The sequence below is a fragment of the Arachis stenosperma genome, unplaced genomic scaffold (genome assembly GCF_014773155.1).
Source record: "Arachis stenosperma cultivar V10309 unplaced genomic scaffold, arast.V10309.gnm1.PFL2 arast.V10309.gnm1.Scaffold_1734, whole genome shotgun sequence".
Lineage (NCBI taxonomy): Eukaryota > Viridiplantae > Streptophyta > Magnoliopsida > Fabales > Fabaceae > Arachis > Arachis stenosperma.
Window position 1 is genome coordinate 332513 of NW_026651388.1, and position 6432 is coordinate 338944.

Consider the following 6432-nt stretch of genomic DNA (forward strand, 5'->3'; position numbering starts at 1 on the left):
CAAATTCGAACTCATTCTTCTCTGATAAGTTCGAATTTTCCACTTCTGTCTTCTACTCTTCTTTTCCTCTGACACCTAAAGGAATCTCTATACTGTAACATAGAGGACTCCACATTTTCTTGTTCTCTTCTCTTTCTTATGAGCAGGAGCAAAGACAAAGGCATTCTTGTTGAAGCTGACCCTGAACCCGAAAGGACCTTGAAGAGAAAGCTAAGAGAAGCCAAAGCACAACTCTCTTTAGAGGACCTGACCGAATTCTTCAAGGAAGAAGAACACATGGCAGCCGAAAACAACAACAATGCCAACAATGCAAGGAAGGTGCTGGGTGACTTACTGCACCTACTCCTGATTTCTATGGGAGAAGTCTCTATCCCTGCCATTGGAGCAAACAACTTTGAGCTGAAGCCTCAATTAGTTTCTCTAATGCAACAGAATTGCAAGTTCCATGGACTTCCATTGGAAGATCCTCATCAGTTCTTAGCTGAATTCTTGCAAATCTGTGACACTGTCAAGACTAATGGGGTAGAACCTGAGGTCTATAGACTTATGCTATTCCCTTTTGCTGTAAGAGACAGAGCTAGGACATGGTTGGATTCTCAACCTAAAGAAAGCCTGGACTCATGGGAAAAGCTAGTCAATGCCTTCTTGGCAAAGTTCTTTCCACCTCAAAAATTGAGTAAGCTTAGAGTGGAGGTCCAAACCTTTAGACAAAAGGATGGAGAATCCCTCTATGAAGCTTGGGAAAGATACAAGCAATTAATCAGAAAACGTCCTTCTGACATGCTTTCTGAATGGAGCATCATAGGTATTTTCTATGATGGACTCTCTGAACTATCCAAAATGTCTTTGGATAGCTCTGCTGGAGGATCTCTTCATCTGAAGAGACGCCTACAGAGGCTCAAGAGCTCATTGAAATGGTTGCAAATAACCATTTCATGTATACTTCTGAAAGAAATCCTGTGAACAATGGGACAAGTCAGAAGAGAGGAGTCTTGAGATTGATACTCTGAATGCCATTTTGGCTCAGAACAAGATATTGACTCAACAAGTCAATTTAATTTCTCAAAGTCTGTCTGGAATGCAAAATGCACCAAGCAGTACTAAGGATGCTTCATCTGAGGAAGAAGCTTATGATCCTGAGAACCCTTCAATGGAAGAGGTGAATTACCTAGGAGAACCCTATGGAAACACCTATAATTCTTCATGGAGAAATCACCCAAATTTCTCATGGAAGAATCAAGAGAGACCTCAACAAGGTTTCAACAACAATAATGGTGGAAGAAACAGGTTTAGCAATAGCAAGCCTTTTCCATCATCTTCTCAGCAACAGACAGAGAATTCTAAGCAGAACCCCTCTGACTTAGCAACCATGGTCTCTGATCTAATCAAAACCACTCAAAGTTTCATGACTGAAACAAGGTCCTCCATTAGAAATTTGGAGGTACAAGTGGGACAGCTGAGCAAGAAAATTACTGAACTCCTCCAAGTACTCTCCAAGTAATACAGAAGAAAATCCAAAAGGAGAGTGCAAGGCCATCAACATGGCCGAATCTGGAGAGGAAGGTGAGGCAGTGAACGCCACTGAGGAAGACCTCAATGGGCGTGCACTGACCTCCAATGAGTTCCTCAATAAGGAACCATGGGAATCTGAGGCTCAAAAGGAGACATAGAGATTCCATTGGACTTACTTCTGCCTTTCATGAGCTCTGATGAGTATTCTTCCTCTGAAGAGGATGAGTATGTCACTGAAGAGCAAGTTGCTAAATACCTTGGAGCAATCATGAAGCTAAATGACAAGTTTATTGGAAATGAGACTTGGGAGGATGAACCCCTTTGCTCACCAAAGAACTGGATGACTTGTCTAGGCAGAAATTACCTCAAAAGAGACAAGATCCTGGGAAGTTTCCATACCTTGTACCATAGGCACCATGACCTTCAAGAAGGCTCTGTGACTTAGGGTCAAGTGTAAACCTCATGCCTCTCTGTAATGGAGAAGCTAGGGATCTTTGAGGTGCAAGCTGCAAAAATCTCACTAGAGATGGCAGACAACTCAAGAAAACAAGCTCATGGACTTGTAGAGGATGTTTTGGTGAAAATTGAAGATCATTACATCCTGCTGATTTGATAGTCCTAGAGACTGGGAAGTGCATGGATGAAAACATCATCCTTGGCAGACCCTTCCTAGCCACAGCAAAGGCTGTGATGATGTTGATGGAGGTGAACTGATCATTCAAGTGAATGAAGAATCCTTTGTGTTTAAGGCTCAGGGATATCCCTCTTCTCATGGGGAGTAAGCATGAAGAGCTTCTCTCAAATCAGAGGCAAGCAGAGCCCCACAGTCAAACTCTAAGTTTGGTGTTGGGAGGCCACAACCAAACTAAGTTGGTGTTGAACCCCCACATTCAAACTCTAAGTTTGGTGTTGGGAGGTTCCAACATTGCTCTGAGTATCTGTGAGGCTCCATAAGAGCCCTCTGTCAAGCTACTGACATTAAAGAAGCGCTTGTGGGAGGCAACCCAATGTTATTATATATTTTTTTGTCATTTATTTATTTTGTAGGTTGATGATCATAAGAAGTCACAAAATAATGAAAAAAGCAAAAACAGAATGAAAAACAGGAAGAAAAACAGCACACCTGGAGGAAAATGTGCGGCGTTTAAACGCCAGTAAGCCTAGCAGTTGGGCGTTTAACGCCCAGTCTGGCACCATTCTGGGCGTTTAACGCCAGAAAGGGGCACCAGACTGGCGTTAAACGCCAGGAATGGGCAAGAACCTGGCGTTAAACGCCAGGAATGGGCACCAGCCGGCGTTTAACGCCAGAAATGGCTCAAAATGAATTTTGATGCCACTTGGTGCAGGGAGACTTTTCCTTGACACCTCAGGATCTGTGGACCCCACAGGACCCCCACCAACCCCCACACTCTCTCTCTCTTCTTCCCCCATTCACCAATCACCTCAACACCTCTTCCCCAAAACCCTTCACCTATCAAATCCCAGCTTCTCTTCACCACATCCCTTCATAAAACCACTACCCCCTCCTATATAAACCCTCCTTCACTCCTTCATTTTCACACACCTTAAACCTTCTCTCCCCCTTTTGGCCGAATACACCACCATTCCATCTCCCTCATTTTCTTCTTCTTCTACCTCTTCTTTCTTCTTTGCTCGAGGACGAGCAACCATTTAAGTTTGGTGTGGTAAAAGCGTTGCTTTTTGTTTTTCCATAACCATTTATGGCACCAAAGGCCGGGAGAAACCTCTAGAAAGAGGAAAGAGAAGGCAAAAGCTTCCACCTCCGAGTCATGGGAGATGGAATAGATTCATCTCAAGGGTGCATCAAGACCTTCTATGAGGTTGTGGCCTTGAAGAAGGTGATCCCCGAGGTCCCTTTTCACTCAAAAAGGGTGAATATCCGGAGATCCGACATGAGATCCGAAGAAGAGGTTGGGAAGTTCTTACCAACCCCATTCAACAAGTCGGAATCTTGATGGTTCAAGAGTTCTATGCCAATGCATAGATAACAAAGAGCCATGATCAAAGTGTGAACCCGAATCCAAAGAATTATCTTACTATGGTTCGGGGGAAATACTTGGATTTAGTCCGGAAAGTGAGGAGGCGTTCAACTTGCCTATGATGCAAGGAGATGAGCATCCTTACACAAGAAGGGTCAACTTTGATCAAAGGTTGGACCAAGTCTCTCAGTCATATGTGAAGAGGACGCACAATGGAAGAGAGATTCAAGAGGCAAGCCGGTTCAATTGAGAAGGCATGACCTCAAGCCTGTGGCTAGAGGATGGTTGGAGTTTATCCACGCTCAATCATTCCCACTAGCAACCGGTCCGAAGTACTCTAGACCGGGCCATCATGATTCATAGCATCATGATGGGAGAAGAAGTGGAAGTTCATGAGGTTATAGCCCAAGAACTCTATAGGGTGGCGGACAAGTCCTCTACTCTAGCAAGGTTAGGCTTTCCTCACCTCATTGTCACTCTGTTATTCAGTGGGAGTTGACATAGAGGGAGACATCCCCATTGATGAGGATAAGCCCATTACCAAGAAAAGGATGGAGCAAACAAGAGACCCCTCTCATGAGATCCTGAGATGCCTCAAGGGATGCACTTTCCTCCACAAGACTTTGGGAGCAACTAAAACACCTCCCTAGGAGCATGAGTTCCAACATGGGAAACTAAGGGTGGAGCATCAAGAACACTCCATTCTCCTCATGAAATTAGAGAAGACCAAAGAATCATGAGAGAGGAGCAACAAAGACAAGGAAGAGACATGAGGAGCTCAAGCACTCCATAGGATCTTCAAGAGAAAGAAAGAGCCGCCATCACTAAGGTGGACCCGTTCTTGATTTCCTTGTTCTTTATTCTTCTGTTTTTCGAATTTTGGCTTTATGTTGTCTATGTTTGTGTCTTGTGATCATTAGTGTCTTAGTATCTATGCCTTAAAGTTATGAATGTCCTATGAATCCATCACCTCTTAAATAAAAATGTGCTTAATTGAAAAGGAGAAGAATTGCATGAATTTTGAATTTTATAACAGTTAATTATTTGATGTGGTGGCAACACTTTTGTTCTCTGAATGTATGCTTGAACAGTGCATAGTCTTTTGAATTTGTGGTTCATGAATGTTGGCTCTTGAAAGAATGATGAAAAAGGAGAATGTTACTGACGATCTGAAAAATCATAAAATGATTCTTGAAGCAAGAAAAAGCAGTGAATACAAAAAAAAAGAAGGAGAAGCAAACGAAAAAAACGAAAAAAAAAAAGAAAAAGAAAGAAATAAAGTTGTGATCCAAGGCATAAGAGTGTGTAAGAACCCTGGACACTCTAATTGGGAACTTTAGCAAAGCTGAGTCACAATCTGAAAAGGTTCACCAATATGTGTCTGTGGCATGTATGTATCCGGTGGTAATGGAAGACAAAGTGCTTTGGGCCACGGCCAAGACTCAATAAGTAGCTGTGTTCAAGAATCATCATACTTAACTAGGAGAATCAATAACACTATCTGGATTCTGAGTTCCTAAAGAAGCCAATCATTCTGAATTCCAAAGGATAAAGTGAGATGCCAAAACTATTCAGAGGCAAAAAGCTAAAAGCCCCGCTCATCTAATAATACTGATCTTCATAGATGTTTTTGAAGTTCATTGCATATTCTCTTATTTTTATCTTATTTGATCTTAAGTTGCTTGGGGACAAGCAACAAATTAAGTTTGGTGTTGTGAGATGAGCGGATAATTTGTATGCCTTTGGCATTGTTTTAGTATGTTTTTGGTAGTTTTAGTTGAGTATATATTTTATTAGTTTTAGGTTAAAATTCACTTTTCTGGACTTTACTATGAGTTTGTGTGTTTTTCTGTGATTTCAGGTATTTTCTGGCTGAAATTGAGGGACCTGAGCAAAAATCTGATTCAGAGACTGAAAAGGACTGCAGATGCTGTTGGATTCTGACCTCCTGCACTCGAAGTGGATTTTCTGGAGCTACAGAAGCCCAATTGGCGCGCTCTCAACGGCGTTGGAAAGTAGACATCTGGGCTTTCCAGCAATATTGATAGTCCATACTTTGCCCAAGATTTGATGGCCCAAAACCGGCGTTCAAAGTCACCTACAGAAATTCCAGCGTTAACGCCGGAATGGCACCTAAATGGGAGTAAACGCCCAAACTGGCACCAAAGCTGGCGTTTAACTCCAAGAAGAGTCTCTACACGAATAATGCTTCATTGCTCAGCCCAAGCACACACAAGTGGGCCGGAAGTGGATTTTTATGTATTTACTCATCTGTACACCTTAGGCTACTAGTTTCTATAAGAGGACCTTTTACTATTGTATTTGTATCTTCAATCTTGAAAGAGCCTTTGATCATGTTTTTATGATTGAACCCTCTTTTGGGAGGCTGGCCATCGGCCATGCCTAGACCTTTGTTCTTATGTATTTCAACGGTGGAGTTTTACACACCATAGATAAGGTGTGGAGCTTGCTGTACCTCGAGTATAATGCAATTACTATTGTTCTTCTATTCAATTCCGCTTGTTCTTTGTCCAAGATATCACTTGTTCTTCAACTTGATGAATGTGATGATCCGGACACTCATCATCATTCTCACCCATGAACAAGGGTGACTGACAACCACTCTGTTCTACAAGCATCTGAGGCCCTAGATCTCTTGGATTTCTGGTGCACGATGCATGGTGATCGCCTGACAACCGAGTGCTCGCCTGACAAACGAGCCAACCATTCCGTGAGATCAGACATAGATTAAGGTGTGGAGCTCTGCTGTACCTCGAGTATTAATGCAATTACTATTGTTCTTCTATTCAATTCCGCTTGTTCTTTGTCCAAGATATCACTTGTTCTTCAACTTGATGAATGTGATGATCCGTGACACTCATCATTCTCACCCATGAACAAGGGTGACTGACAACCACTC

General features: G+C 42.5%; 1 non-coding gene across 1 annotated transcript; it reads right to left on the reverse strand.

Annotated features, from left to right (window-relative positions):
- Positions 1-678: 678 nt before the first annotated feature.
- On the reverse strand, positions 679-786 carry LOC130960150 (small nucleolar RNA R71). Its single transcript, XR_009079008.1, has one exon. It is a non-coding gene; the product is annotated as a small nucleolar RNA R71 (small nucleolar RNA).
- Positions 787-6432: the final 5646 nt, after the last annotated feature.